This window comes from Chiroxiphia lanceolata, chromosome 30 (assembly GCF_009829145.1).
Source record: "Chiroxiphia lanceolata isolate bChiLan1 chromosome 30, bChiLan1.pri, whole genome shotgun sequence".
Taxonomy (NCBI): Eukaryota; Metazoa; Chordata; class Aves; order Passeriformes; family Pipridae; genus Chiroxiphia; species Chiroxiphia lanceolata.
Genome location: NC_045666.1, coordinates 2,402,824 through 2,417,243, shown reverse-complemented (window position 1 = coordinate 2,417,243; position 14,420 = coordinate 2,402,824). Strand labels below are relative to the sequence as shown.

General features: G+C 54.3%; 3 long non-coding RNA genes across 5 annotated transcripts; all 3 read right to left on the bottom strand.

Moving 5' to 3' along the window:
• Positions 1 to 3,562: 3,562 nt before the first annotated feature.
• LOC116799941 lies at positions 3,563 to 3,979 on the bottom strand. The gene is made up of 3 exons (XR_004361147.1): positions 3,944 to 3,979; positions 3,781 to 3,854; positions 3,563 to 3,696 (listed from the first exon to the last, which is right to left on the bottom strand). It is a non-coding gene; the product is annotated as an uncharacterized LOC116799941 (long non-coding RNA).
• Positions 3,980 to 7,557: 3,578 nt separating this feature from the next.
• Positions 7,558 to 8,802, bottom strand: LOC116799940. The gene is made up of 2 exons (XR_004361146.1): positions 8,685 to 8,802; positions 7,558 to 8,405 (listed from the first exon to the last, which is right to left on the bottom strand). It is a non-coding gene; the product is annotated as an uncharacterized LOC116799940 (long non-coding RNA).
• A 2,661-nt stretch (positions 8,803 to 11,463) lies between these two features.
• Positions 11,464 to 13,437, bottom strand: LOC116799938. 3 transcript variants are annotated; one of them, XR_004361144.1, is made up of 4 exons: positions 13,278 to 13,437; positions 12,375 to 12,478; positions 11,752 to 11,830; positions 11,464 to 11,643 (listed from the first exon to the last, which is right to left on the bottom strand). It is a non-coding gene; the product is annotated as an uncharacterized LOC116799938 (long non-coding RNA). The 3 variants fall into 3 exon arrangements; XR_004361143.1 differs by lacking the exon at positions 13,278 to 13,437 and having other exon boundaries at positions 11,748 to 11,830; positions 12,375 to 12,788; XR_004361142.1 differs by lacking the exon at positions 13,278 to 13,437 and having other exon boundaries at positions 12,375 to 12,788.
• Positions 13,438 to 14,420: the final 983 nt, after the last annotated feature.

Genomic DNA, 14,420 nt, shown 5'->3' with positions numbered 1-14,420 from the left:
GCTGAGTGAGCGAGAGACAAAATTAGAGGGCATCTCTAAAGCTGCAGTGGATCCCCGCTCCTCCTGCTGCCTCCCCAATTCACCCAGAAAGCTCCTCTCTCTTCAGCTGCTCCCAAGACCGCCCCTGCAAATGAAATGGGGAAATGCTCAAACACTCAGCTCTCAAACATTTAGGGATTGCTCACAAGGAAAGCCAAAAACTTCTAAACCCTAGACACTGTTTGTTACTCTACCTAGCTGTGACTCTATACACTCAAGCAGGGGTGTATAGAGCAAGACAATCCTACTCACAGACTGTACAGCCATCGGCTCAACTGTCTAAGGGAACTGACATGTTGATGTCAGACTGAGCAATATTCTGTCTATCCACCTAGCAGGGCAGAGCAGTTCCAGGCTGACCCCAAGTGAGACACCCCACACCTGTGAAGACACACACCACGTGACACCAAACACAGACCAGACAAAGGATGTGACACAGACCCGAACTGCTCTGCCCTGCACACGTGAATCCAATGAGAAAAAGTAAGCCCTTCCTTTGATGCGTCCAAATAACCTGTTCCAGGATACCCCTTGCACCCCTTGCACTAATTTCAAAAATCCCTCCAGGCGAGGCACATACTTGCCCCGACTCCCAACCCCTCTCTGGGTCTTTGCCCTGCACTTATCTTTCCGACAGCCGGGGATGCAAAGCCATCTTTCAGGCACAGGAGGGGCACCTGGGCTGGCTCAGAGGTTCCTGCCATCCTCAGACTACTAGGAGTCAACTGCAAGAAAGAAAACCAGACACCAGATCTGAGCAGTGTGGCACGTGGCCCCAGCCCCCATGATCCCTCTACTCACTGTCCCCGAGGCAGGTCCTCGGGGCGCTGGCTCTGACCGGAGTCGGACACTGTGGTTCTCATCTTCTAGGACAGCTGAGTGAGCGAGAGACAAAATTAGAGGGCATCTCTAAAGCTGCAGTGGGATCCCCACTCCTCCTGCTGCCTCCCCAATTCACCTAGAAGGCTCCTCTCTCTTCAGCTGCTCCCAAGACCGCCCCTGCAAATGAAATGGGGAAATGCTCAAACACTCAGCTCTCAAACATTTAGGGATTGCTCACAAGGAAAGCCAAAAACTTCTAAACCCTAGACACTGTTTGTTACTCTATCTAGCTGTGACTCTATATACCCAAGCAGACGTGTATAGAGCAAGACAATCCTGCTCACAGACTGTACAGCCATTGGTTCAACTGTCTAAGGGAACTGACACGTTGATGTCAGACTGAGCAATATTCTGTCTACCCACTGATCCACGTAGCAAGGCAAAGCAGTTCCAGGTTGACCCCAAGTGAGACACCCCACACCTGTGACAACACACACCACGTGACACAAAACACGGACCAGACAAAGGACGTGACACAGACCCGAACTGCTCTGCCCTGCACACATGAATCCAATGAGAAAAAGTAAGCCCTCCCTTTGATTCGTCCAAATAACCTGTTCCAGGATACCCCTTGCACCGGACTAATTTCAAAAATCCCTCCAGGCGAGGCACATACTTGCCCCGACTCCCAACCCCTCTCTGGGTCTTTGCCCTGCACTTATCTTTCCGACAGTCGGGGATGCAAAGCCATCTTTCAGGCACAGGAGGGGCACGCGGGCTGGCTCAGAGGTTCCTGCCATCCTCAGACTACTAGGAGTCAACTGCAAGAAAGAAAACCAGACACCAGATCTGAGCAGTGTGGCACGTGGCCCCAGCCCCCATGATCCCTCTACTCACTGTCACCGAGGCAGGTCCTCGGGGCGCTGGCTCTGACCGGAGTCGGACACTGTGGCTCTCATCTTCTGGGATAGCTGAGTGAGCGAGAGACAAAATTAGAGGGCATCTCTAAAGCTGCAGTGGGATCCCCGCTCCTCCTGCTGCCTCCCCAACTTACCTAGAAGGCTCATCTGCTCCCAAAGGTTAGCCAGATGGTACCTGCAATCAAAAAAGCTCAATGCTTCATTGCTGATCCTTTTAATAATTGGAGATTACCTACAAGGACAGCTTGAGAGGACCAAACCATGTTCGTCACCTCATTGTGAGTTGGCTTCAGCCCTGTGAGGCTGCGTACGTCTCCTGCAAAAAAAACCCAGCGGCAAATCTGAGTACTGAGATACTGTCCAAGAGTATGCTGCTCCCATGGCAGTTTCTGTCTGACACCCCTTGACCGTGACCTCTTACAGGCAGGGTCCCCCTCACGTTGGACTGCACGTTAGATGTCGGTGCATTGCCTGTAAAACAAAAAACCAAGTCTGTATGCAGATTCACCACAAGTACCCTGCCTACAAAAGAGCATCTAGTTTTGTCCTGCAGTCACTGTTCACCTTGCTCACCGGGCTCACCTTCCCTCTGGTGCCTATCATCTGCTGGGCAGGGTGCTCCGCATCTTAAAAAAAAAAACAAAACCACAAAACTAAGCCACCAAACCATCCAAATGATCAAGTAAACCTAGGGCCAAAAGTCATGTCTTGGCTCTGACCTCACATGAGAACCCACCTTCTGACTGTGCTCCTCCAGCCTCTTCTTTTTATCTCTGCTTTACATCCAGTCTCTCTGACGCTGCAAAGAAATGAGTTACCAAAGTCAGCCATATAAATGGAGGGACTTTAATTGCTGTGCAATTCTAACTTCTCTTTAGACAAGCCATTTGGGGTCTGAAGACAACCTGCACAAACAAACACTGACCTAACTTAAAGGCCCTGCCGTACCGCTCCCATCGTCTCCAGAAAAGCCCACCCTTGTGACTGCACACACGCTGCAGGCAGGGGCTGCCTCCCGGAGGACCGGAGAACTGTTGCCCTGAGTGGCTAAGCCTATCACAGGTTACCTGTAAAGTCTCTTTCCTACTCCACCTATCCTCAAGTCTACACTGCAGGACAGAGCAGTTCCAAGCCAAACACAAACTCCAGTGACACGTTTCCAGACAAGTGCTGTGGTGCAACAATTGTGAATTGTGATTGCGAATTGTAAGACACAAAACACAGACTGGACAAAGGACACGACACAGACCTGAACGACTCTGCCCTGCACATTCTACTCCAGTGATGAAAAGTAAACTGCTCCTCCTATGTGTGCCAAGGGCCTCTTAGGGCAGACCCTTTCCCCTATGCTAATTTGAAAATCCCTCCCTCCTAACCATAAAACTGGACCCAGCTCTCATCCCCTCTCCAGGTGATAGTCCTCCACTTATCTTTCCCATAGGCGGGGGTGTGAATCCATCTTCGATGGGAAGGAAGGACGCCCAGCTGGCTCAGAGGGTCCTGCGATCACTGACTCTGTCGGCTGCGAGAAAGAAAATCGAAACTGACGCAAGAGTTCGGCAGCACATGGGCGATAACCCCGCAATTGGCTACTCACTGTCCCCTAAGCTGTGAGGTTCTCGGGTCACTGGCTCCGACTCGAGTCATAGGCTGCTGCCGTCACCATGTACCTGGGTGAGTTAGTAAAAAAAGTTACGTGGTGTTTCTGAAACACCCAGCATCTCCTCGCTACCTCCCCAACTCAACCTGAATGCTCCTCCATTGCCAAAGGCAGGCTGGATGGCACCAGCAACTGGAAGAGGTTGAGCCTTAATTGATGACCCTCATAGTACTAGGAGATTACTCACATGGACAGCTGAAGACCATCAAACCTAATTGGCAGGTGGCTCCAGCCCTCTGAGACTGCATACCTTCTCTGCAAAGTAAAAAAAACAAAAGCAAACATACATACTGAGATACAGCCTGAAAGGATGGCTTTCCTGTGGGAGCTCCTACCTACCTCTCCTCGACAGTGACCTCTTACCGACAGGGTCCCTGAAGCATTGGACTGTCTGTTAGAAGGTGGCAGAACCCCTGGAAAACACAAGAAACAAAGCATGTGCACAGATTCACCACAACACCTGTAGAAGACCATCTAGTTCTGTCCTGGAGTCAATGCTCACCTTGCTCACAGGTACTCACCTGGATCACTTCCCCTCCGGTGCCTATAGCCTCCTGTGCTGAGGGCTCTGCATCTGAAAACAAAGAAAAACCAAACCAAAACAAGAAAATCCTTAACGCAGCGAGTAAACGTGGAGCCAAAAGCCACATCTTTGTGCTGATGTCAGGTGACGACCCACCTTCTTGCTCTGCTCCTCTGGCCTCTGTTCTGTTCAACTCTGCTTTACACCCTGTCCCTCTGACATGGTAAAGAAACCCTAACCAAAGTCACCCAGATAGATGGGGAGAGCTGAAAGTCTCTCTTCTCTTCAGGCAAACCACCCAGGGTCACTGCCTGCAGCCAAAGACTGCAGCTGTAATCGTGCAGAATATCTGGGTGAACGAAAGGAAAACTTAAGTAGCACATCTGTTTCTTTGTTTGTTTTTGCAAGAAATTTTTGGCTAAAGGTTTTTACAATTCTTTATGGAAAGTCAAGAGAAAAAATTATAGCCCCTAAGTTGCAGACTTAATGGTTAAATTACATTACTTCTCATTAATAATCATTCACAGAAACAAATGAACACGAGACAATCTTCAAAGCGCATGGATGCAACTTGTATCTCCCCCGCAAACCCCTGTTCTCCTGACTGAACATTCCTGACTACTCTTACTGAGAACACTGCAGAACCCTTGCCTCAAGCAGCTTAGCATTTCAGCATGCTAATGATACATGGTAAGGAACCTATTCCACTGATTTCTGAGTCTACATATTGGGCAAAGCAGTTCAAGGCTACATCACACTTCCTAAACATGAGCTTTTGTACAGAGGAGGACATGGACCAATACTCTGGAAAGTTGTGCCCTTCCCCTTCTCCCTCGCTGACAATAACCACACAAGGCACTAGCTAAGGCTCAAAGGGGGCTTGTCCCAGTCAAAGTGACTCAATGAAAGATAAGCCAGGGGAAAAACACTGGCAAAAGCCCCAGACAGCAGGGCATTCTCTTGCTTCCAAGGCAGGAACAATTATCTCTCCAGGAAAAGGGAAAGAGGCAAGGGTTCATCAAGCAATGCACAACTTAGCAAGTCAGTTTAACAAATACCATCAGGTTTTGAGCACAGAGGAAATAAAACTCACTGTTTTTAATAGCAAAAATATCGGTGGAAATTACTGGCTTGTTACAGCAGTGAGCTTCCTACAGCCTCTCATACTTACAAATTTATCAGAAGCAGCAGTTTCAGGTGCCTTCCTTTGGAGACCAGCCCCAAAGCAGAAACTCCTTTTGACTGCTCCTGGGAGAGCCTACTGGAACTTTGGGTTCTCAGCAAAGTGACCCCCTCCCCTGAGTCCTGGCTCCCCTGCCCAAACACCTCCAATGCTTATATTCCACCTCACTCCCTGTTTTGCATATTCATATCAATAAAAGAAACCTCTAAGCTCTTCCTCCCGCCCGAGCTGCATCTTCCCTGCACCCTCACATTTCCCCACCTGTTCACATGCACTACTCCCCTCTCCTGCACTGCCTCTTGGCACAGGGCTCACCTCTTGGCACCTTCCTTGAGCCATCATCCATCTCCAGACACACACAGGGGCTTCCTGCAGCTGCTGCAAGATGCTCTCACCATCACTGCTTGAGAAACTCCCTCGGAATGGGCTGCTCCCCTGCAAAAGCTCCGGACATAAAGTGCTCCCAGATGATCACCCAGCGGGGCCTCCCCCTCATCATCCTCACTGGCCACATCTGGGGCTGCCCCGCATGGGAGGTGAGGGTACGTGGAGCCACAGGCACGTGGAGCCACAGGCACGTGGAGCCACAGGCCAGGGGGAGGGAGACGAGCTAGAGGGGGCGGAGCCAGGCACCTCCTTTTCGGGGTTGACTGCAGTACTCCGTGTTCATCAGCAGGTGGCAGCAGTGGTTCAAATCCCAGACCAGATCTCAGACTTCCTGTGTTACACTGAGAGGAGACAAAAAAACCCTCCAAATACACCGTTTCTATTTCCGTCATATTCAGCATATTTTCTCATACTTTCACGCCCTTTCCTGGTATTTTACATATAAAACTTATATTTATATTTTCCAACCCTATATATCTATATTCAGAATTTCTTATACTGTAAGATCCTATATATAATGCAGCTGTTACAAGGTTCTATTTTGAAATCAATTTATACATAAAATAGTATTTTTTTCAATATATAGAAAAATGAGAAATGTTAGTCTTCAGGCATTTCTGGAAGGACCCTGTATAAATCCCCTCACTTCCCATCAACCTCACCTGTATGAGGATGTTGCCTTGCCTCCGCTCAGGCTCTACTCAGCCACACTCCCTCTCATTTACTGTGCTCCAGTCAGTGCCAGATGTCTCAGCCCTACCCTCCGACACTGCTGCAGGGAGATCAGCCCATGAAGCTTTAGGACGTGGTTGTACGGGGATCAGAATATGTGCTAACAGACCCACCTCGAACCGAATCCACAGCACCCACACCCCAACCTCTGCGCACCTCAGTCTGTAAGGACAACCTTTGCAAAGGGGTCTTGGGAATTAACACTGGACACAGCACACAGTTAAAGAGTGCTGAATGCAGGCACTGGTGGCCCCGGGGTTGCTCAGCAAGGCAAGACTGACACTCTGCTCCTGATAAGTTCAGTGTCCCTAGACACTATTGTGTTAAGGACTGAGGAAGTTGGACCTGTGTCTGACCAGGACACGTGCAAACCAAATGCTGGGGACTGGAACACACCTTGCACTCCTGCAGCTCTCACAGTTACATTCAAGAGAAAACAGCCAATTGTACCATCACCGCTCATTTCTTAATCCCAATCCCACCCTTCTTTGACAGTTGGAGCACCACTTTTAGAACCCAACTACAGCCCATTAGAGAGCTCCATGTCTAGCAGGGACAGGTACCCCTGGGATACTCTCAGGAATGCCTGAATCCATTGCAGGGACCTTGCTTTGAACTCCCCAGGGCCGGGCACCCCGAGGATCTCCCCGAATAATCCTTTCGGTGCGCGCTGGAGTCCTCGGGGTGCCCCAGCCCGGGGGGCACCAACAGCACTGTCCCTCCAGGGGGCCCAATTTGGTCCCAAGCTTTCAGTGGACAGCCCAAAAGGGATTTCAAGAGGCCTTCTTTGGAACCCACCAACATGTACGGGTCGGAAGCCACAAGAAGGCCTCATTTCTAAAGGCAGGGGGATCTTGCCTGTGTCCCAGAGTGGTCCAGGGATCTGAGGCCCTTCCTGAGAAAATCTCGGTGCCGGCGTGAAGGCCCAGAGATCCCTTGGAGCCACGGGAGAGCAGGCACAGAGTCCCTCCTGGGGGGCCAATTTTCCTGCCTGAAATCAGCTCTTCAAAGAAGCCTCTAAGACTCAGCTGGTGAGCTTTAGAAGCCAGGCATTCCTATACACTGAGATATTTTAAGGCTTTACTGACTGAAAAGCATAAAGTTTTTATCATGGACACCTGACCTCCCACAGACAGCTCCTTTCCCCTTTCCGTACAAAATTATTTTCATGGAATCACTCAATAGGAAGCGCCCAGGAACCCCAGACTGTGCTTTTCAGAACAGAAAATAAACAGAAGAAAGGAGTTTTGCACAAGTGTAACATACTCCAGAACAGACCTGACTTTAGTTCTACCCTTTGTGTTCAAAGATTCCATAGAAAAGCTCCAGCAGGAGAGCTGGCACATTCCCAGGAGTATCCTGGAAGTCCCTTTTACGAGGGCTGTAGGAAAATCACAGTTGTATGAGTCCCTTGTGCCTGCAGATGCCTGGGGATCCTCTCCATCTGCCTTGTGCTCTCCCAACAGCAGAAAGGGTGCTGAGACAGGAGGAAGGAAACCTTTAGCATAAAGCTGGGAAGGAATCTAAAGTTTCCTTTCTTGGGAGCTTTGTGAAGTCTACAGACGAGAAAGGGAAAATTTGCATTTCCTTTGGTACGGGTGTCAATAGAGGCTGAGACTTTTTGCCTTTTTCAGACAACTGTGCCCTTTTTGGCTCCCTGGCAGCTCCAATGGCACCAGAACCCCCTTCCTGCACACACAAGGCACCCACACACCTTTTCTCCAGCCCACACATGGCCAACATTTCCTCACCCGGGACATCCCAAGGGGAGTATTTTTGCTAGAGAGCACAGTAACCCCCCTGTCCTTGCAAACTGCCTCCTTGCAAAAAAGGAATCATTTTTCCTGGACACTTCCCCCACAGTCAAGGTCTTTTAAAACTGCTGTAATGCCACCAAACCTGCTCAGGGTCCCTCCCAGCTTCTGCCTGTCCTTGCATTTAAAGGCATGGGCATATTCTATCTTCCAACAGCAAACCCCAGCTCCTCACTGGGAGTATAAGCCCTGCTCTTACCTGGACAGACTCCAAGGCTCGGCACAGCTGGGGGTCATGGAGCAGCTTCCCAAGGCCGTTCTCTCTCCCAGCAGAAAGCACAACTCGCCTCCACTCTGCCAGCACCAGGGGAAACCACGAGCGAGGCTGGAAATTGACACAGAACGAGCAAAAAGCATTAACGCAGCACAAAAAAACCAAGTTAAAGTAGTCTTTGCCTCATAACCCTGCACGGGGAAAGGGTTTGGAATTCCAAAGCAAAACCCGAGACACCCAGAGAGCACCAGCCCCGCAGGCCCGCCACGGCTCCCCCCGGGGCACCCGGCAAGTAACGGGCTTACCCGGCCCCCGCTGCCCAGCACAACACGCACCTAAACGCCCCCCAGCTCCCCCAGTCCGTAAACCCAGCGGACAAGGCGCTCTCACCTCCGCAGCCCGGGCAGCAGCGGGACCGCACCCTCAGCCCTCACACACAGCCGGCCGCACCTGCCCCGCCGGCCCTTCTATAGCGCGGGCCGGCAGCGCTGCCCAATCAGCACTCGAGCGCCTCCGCCCAATCCCAGCCCGCTTGTCCCTGCGGCCCCGCCCCGCTCGCCCCAGCAGCTCAGCCCGGCCCCGCCCCTCGGTGCGGCCCCGCCCCCCGTTCCCTCCGCGCGGCTCCCGCCGCTGCCGCAGCCCCGGCAGGCGCTGCTGGGGCCGGGAAAAGGCGGTTGGGAGCTCCGCGGTCACGGCCCGTCCGGGAGCTCTCCCGGGACAAGGGGAGCGAGGCGGGGAGCGGGGACAGCGGCGTTCTTGGGGACGGGCAGGGCGGGGCCGGGCGGCGGGCCTGGAGGGGTCTAGGGGCGGGGCCGGCGCGAGCCGGGGGGCGGGCCTGGGCGGGCCGAGGGGCGGGGCCGGCACGATCCCGCAGCGCTTCGCTCTGGGCTTTGGGGTTGTTTCGGGCTGGTTTTGGGTGCGGGTTTTGGGGGACTGCGCACACCCTCCCCTGGCCACAGCCCCGCCCCAGCTCCCTGCACTCCCCGGACCCCTTGCTCAGCTCCGCGGGGATTTGTGCCTCCTCTGAAGGTGGCAAATGTCTGCAAAGCGAGTCGGGAAGCGAGAGAGCTGCAGCCCCCGGGCCCCGCCGCGGCTTCCCCGCCCTCACCCGGCACCTCCCGCCCGTCCCGCCCCGCAGCGCCGCTCCCGCTGCCGCCCTCGAACACAAGGAACAAACCCCTTGCCCCCAGCACAGGCCGGTCCCTCCCCGGCAGCCTCGGCAGCGCCAGGACCGGCCGCAGCCCCCAACGACGGGCGGGGCGCGCCGGGAGGGGCCGTGCGGGGCGGGGGCGGGTCCCGCGGCTGCGACCCCGCCGGGAAGGGACCCCCGGGCCGGCCCCGTCCGGCCCCGCCGCTGGCCCTGCTCGGCCACCGCCCCTCGCCTCGCCCACAGTTTTAACATTAGAGGGCCAAGATTTAATCCAGAGCACCGCAAGCTCCCAAGTGCAGGGGATTTCCATAGACTTGTTATTTTTCTCTTTTTAATGACCACGTTGCTAAAGTCAGGGAAATAAAATCAGCATTCCCTAAACACCATCACTTCTACATCCACCTGCGATCAGGGGCCAATGGGCAGGAGCCTGCCTTGGACTGGCTGCAGGGATGGTGTGAAGGCCACTGTTCCCAGGTTGGAAGGACTCTGGCCGTGATCCCTGGCCCGTGGACAGAAAGCCCAGAGCACACGGGAACTCCAGCCAGCTGCAGGCAGATGTTACTCCGTCCCAGTTTGCTGGGGGTGGGGACGAAGGTGCCCTTCCCTGTTCGGAAGTGGAAGTCGTCCCCTGTGCAGAGCCCGCTCTGATCCTCGGCCTCGGGGGAGCCAATTCCCTTGTCCCAGCCCACTTCTGCAGAGAAGAAAGGAAAAGATTGCACATAAGGGAGACATTCTTCCCTGGGAGGGTGGGGAGGTGGCCTGGCACAGAGAAGCTGTGGCTGCCCCATCCCTGGAAGTGGCCAAGGTCAGGCTGGATGTCTATTAGAAGGTGTCCCTGCCTATGGCAGGGGGTGGAAGGAGATGATCCCTGAGATCCTTTCCAACCCAAACCACTCCAGGATCCCAGGATGATTCCATGCTCTCTCTCTGCATTTATTTGGCATCATTTCCTCTCAAAAACAACAACTCCAATTTAGTTGATTGCTAAAGCCATCATTTTAAAATCATCCCGGGAATCAAAAGGGACTGGAAAACACACAGAAATCATTCCTACACCCACCAAATCATTAGGAATTGGAACCCGATTCCCTCATCTCTCTCCTTGTTTTTCCTGGCTGGAAAACCTGATGATCCCCACCGGCTATTTTTAGGCAGGTTTTCTTCCACAGCTCCTTTCTCCTGGCTGAAACCTCCTGGCATACTCAGGGCTTATCTGGAGGGAAGCCCCTCTGAGGTATTTCCTCTCAGGGCAATTGTGGGATGAAGAAGTAAAAAAAGCATGTCAAGAGTTCCTTCTACCTCCTTCCTTCGCAAACACCCTCCCAGTTTGTCCCTGACAGCTCCATCCCCCCGGCACCCGCATCTGACGCTTCGGCTCTGCGGGGAAAGGGACAGCAAGTGCAGGAGCAAGTTCAGTGCTGGGCAGGGGCTTCCTGGGGAACAGCACTTCAGCGGTTTAGTCCGTGGCCTTTCCTGCTGCCCTCCCTCTCGGAGGCAGAGGATGACCCGCCCCTTGTTTCTCCCACGCTTGCAGACCCAGGGTCCTGCTCTTTTGGCCCCGCTTTTCTCAGCAGACCCAGCATCATTTTCCAGGGCCCCCAGGAAACTTCTGCACTTGACCCATTGCTAAGTGCAGAGCACAGGGTAAGGGAAGGACAAATTTCTAAGCACCCCACCACCTGGAACTTTCCTTCTCCGCAGCACGCTCCTGTTCCCGCTGTCTCTGGAGGTGCCCACACCAGTCCTCCTTTTGTCCCAGCACCTAACAGAATGCCATTTTCACCCAGGTCCCGCTTACCATCGTCGCACAAAACGTGCCGACAACATTTTTCGTGACGCCAGTGAAGAGCTATCAGAGCACGCTGCACAGGGAAGCCAAGGCTGCCCCTGGATCCCTGGAAGTGTTCCAGGCCAGGCTGGATGGGACTTGGAGCATCCAGCCGGGGATGAGAGTGGAAGGTGTCCCTGCTCACGGAAGACAGGGTGGCCTTTGAAGGTCTCCTTCAAAACAAATCACTCTGGGATTCCCCTCCAAAATCACTACCAAAGAGACACAGCAATCAAAGCAGAGGGACTGCACTCCCAGCTTTTCTTACCTGCAGGCACGCAGCACAGCACGCTGGACGTAAAAGCCACAGGGTTAGTCCTGCCAGAGGCGTCCGGCACATCTACAGCAACCGAAGGAAAAGAGGGAGCCTGGGAACACGGAGTAAAAGACACTTTAATTAGGACTAGACTGACCAACAGCCAGGTCATTCCCACAGACAGCTTCGCCGTCCAGTCACATAAAAAGCACTTACCTACCAGGGCCTCAGTTAGGATGGCTCCTGACGCTGACCAGGTGAACACCTCCCTTTGCCCCGGGGGGTCAAGAATAACATCCCTGGTAAGAAGTCACCCCAAATGACAAAAAGGGAAAATTAGTGAAGCACGGAGTCCTCTTCTGACTAGACTGCCACCGGCATTCAATAGCAAATGCCACGACTGTTTTGTTACCGACGAGAAAACCCTGTTCTCCCAAACAAACAGTGAGGAGATTTATGGGCACACCTGAAAATTTCCTGTGAGGAACTTTTTGTAACTAAGGAGCAGGTGCTATCTTGAGTTGAAGGCATCAATTTGACAGACACTTAGTACAGCAAACTCTTCAGCAGAGGAATTAATTGCTGCCTGTTTGAACAGCAGGGGAGAGAAAATGACAGTCGAAAGGAAGACAAGAAAAGCAGAACTGGAATCAGCAGACTTTTCTTCCATCTCTCCCGAGAAAGTCGTGTTTCTCTGTTCTAATAATTCTATGCCCTTTTCTACACAAAACTTAGACCAAGGTTGAAAAAACAACTAGAAAACACGGAGAGAAGCTTTTTAGAACGTCACGTGATTTTCCCAAACCCATCCCAGAAAAGCAGAACTCGGTAGAATGTACTCACCTCGAGGCCTTTGGTCTTTTTTTCCATAAGCTTCGTCACCTGATGGAAAAAGCAGAGTAGACTCGGTATTTAGGCTCACAACAGGAAAACTTTCCCTTCGTTTCCTAAAAGAAACTACATTAATTTGCACAGCTGCAGGTGCGGATCCAGATGTTAAAGTCTTCCAGCTTTTCAGAGGGTGAGAATGCCCTGCTAAGGAAGGTTGAAAAATGCTCGGAGCCTGCACAGGTCAAAGACCACCTTGATTTTGTCTGTGTTCCAGTCCCCGGCTAAAGAAACGGTAGAACAACTGCAGTTGTTCCTTGCCTTTTCCCTAAGAGGTTTTGCCAGGTGCTGGGCCAGCCCGGGCACTCCGGGGGAAGGCCGGCAGGGCCAAAACACTGCCGCTTTCCCACGGGCGTCGCTTGCGAGCGCGCCCCCCAGCGTCGGGCCCTGCCTCACAGTCGCCGCCTGGCGGACACGGCCGGGAGCGGCACTGCAGCCGCGCGCGCCACTGCAGCCGCGCGTCCCCCCTCCTTGGCGAGACGCGCGGCTCCTTTCGCGAGGACGGGCCTTTCTTCCCTAAAACCTGCCCTTGCCTAGGAAAAGCTGAGCAATTCACAGAGTTGCTGTTTCCACCCCAGCTTCCCAAAGGATTTCTCTCTCCCAGTAGCACAGACAGGGTCCCCGAGGCAGCGCAGACCCTCCCCGCGGGAGGGGGGGGGAGCGGGAGAGGGGGGGGGACTGGCGGGGGGGGGCGTGCAATGCCAGGGCACATCCGAACCCGGCCCTGCGGCGGCACGCAGGTGCAAGTTTCTCCGCAGAGGCGAGAAACTTGCCTGTCGCTTCCCCTGCCCGCGGTCCCCGCTGGCCGCGGGAGAGGCAGAAGAGCGGCCGCGCCCCCGCCGCGCCCCCGCCGCTTACCCCGGGGACGATCTCCGTCGGATCTGCCGCCGTGGGTCGCTTCCGGGGGGAAAAAGCGGCGGCGCAGCCCCGAGAGCATCTCCAGGGCACGGCGGGACCGAGCGGGGCGGGGGCGGGGGCGGGAGCGGGAGCGGAGCGGAACGGAACGGAACGGGGCGGGGCCGCGCCTGGGGGTCCTCGCGCTCCGGCGCGCGCCGCGGCGCCGAGGCGGGGGCTGCCGCGTCGGCGCCTGCCGCCGCCCACGAACCTGCCGCCCGCGCCCGGCGCCGCCGAGCACCCCGCCCTGTCCCCACAGCGGGAAGCGACGCGGCGAGACGGCGCTGCGGGCGCGGGGCGGGGGTCCGGATCGCGGCGGAGGTCAGGCAACAGGATAGACGCCTCTCTGAGGCAAGGGGTCCTCTCGCTGCCATCTTTAGTGTGGTCTCGGCTAAGTTCCGGTCCTGGCGGCGCCATCTTTACTGTGGGCTTGGCGGACTTCCGGGCCGGGGGCCTTGGAGGACTTCCGGTCGCTCTCTAGTTCCGGCGACCGAGTTTACCCAAATTAGCCTCCCTCGCTAATTTCTGCGCTTTCGACCCTAAAAATCTTCATGTTATTCCCCCACACACACCCCCCGGGAGAGACGGGAGACCGCAAGTCCCGCCGTGCCGCCGGAACCGGGCCTTAACTCGAGCAGGGAGCGCTGCACCGCCACGAGAGCCACTGCGCATGCGTCGCCGTTCCCGCGCCTGGCCGCCCTTAGTGACCCCGTGATCGTCGGCGTCTTGCCAACGACTGCGCAGGCGCCGGCGTCGCCACCTCGGCTTCCGCCCGCCCCGCCGCCCGACCGCCCGGCTTCGCTTTCTTACTGCCGCTCCCCCTCCACTTTTTCGGCTCCCTGGGGTTCCCCCACCCACATTTTGGGGTCCCCTTCTCACATTTTAGGGGTGATGACCACGCAATTTACGGTTCGGGGGGGGGGGGAGGAGAGGAAACGGGGTGCCCAAGAAGGGGTTTCTTTTTTTTTTTTCCCTTTTATTTCCTTTTCATTTTATTTCTTTTTTAGTTTTTTTGCTTTAATTTTTTATTTTCTTTTGTATTTTATATTTCCTTTTTGATTTCGTTTATTTTTTATTCTCTTTATTTTTCATTTTCTCTTCCAGTGC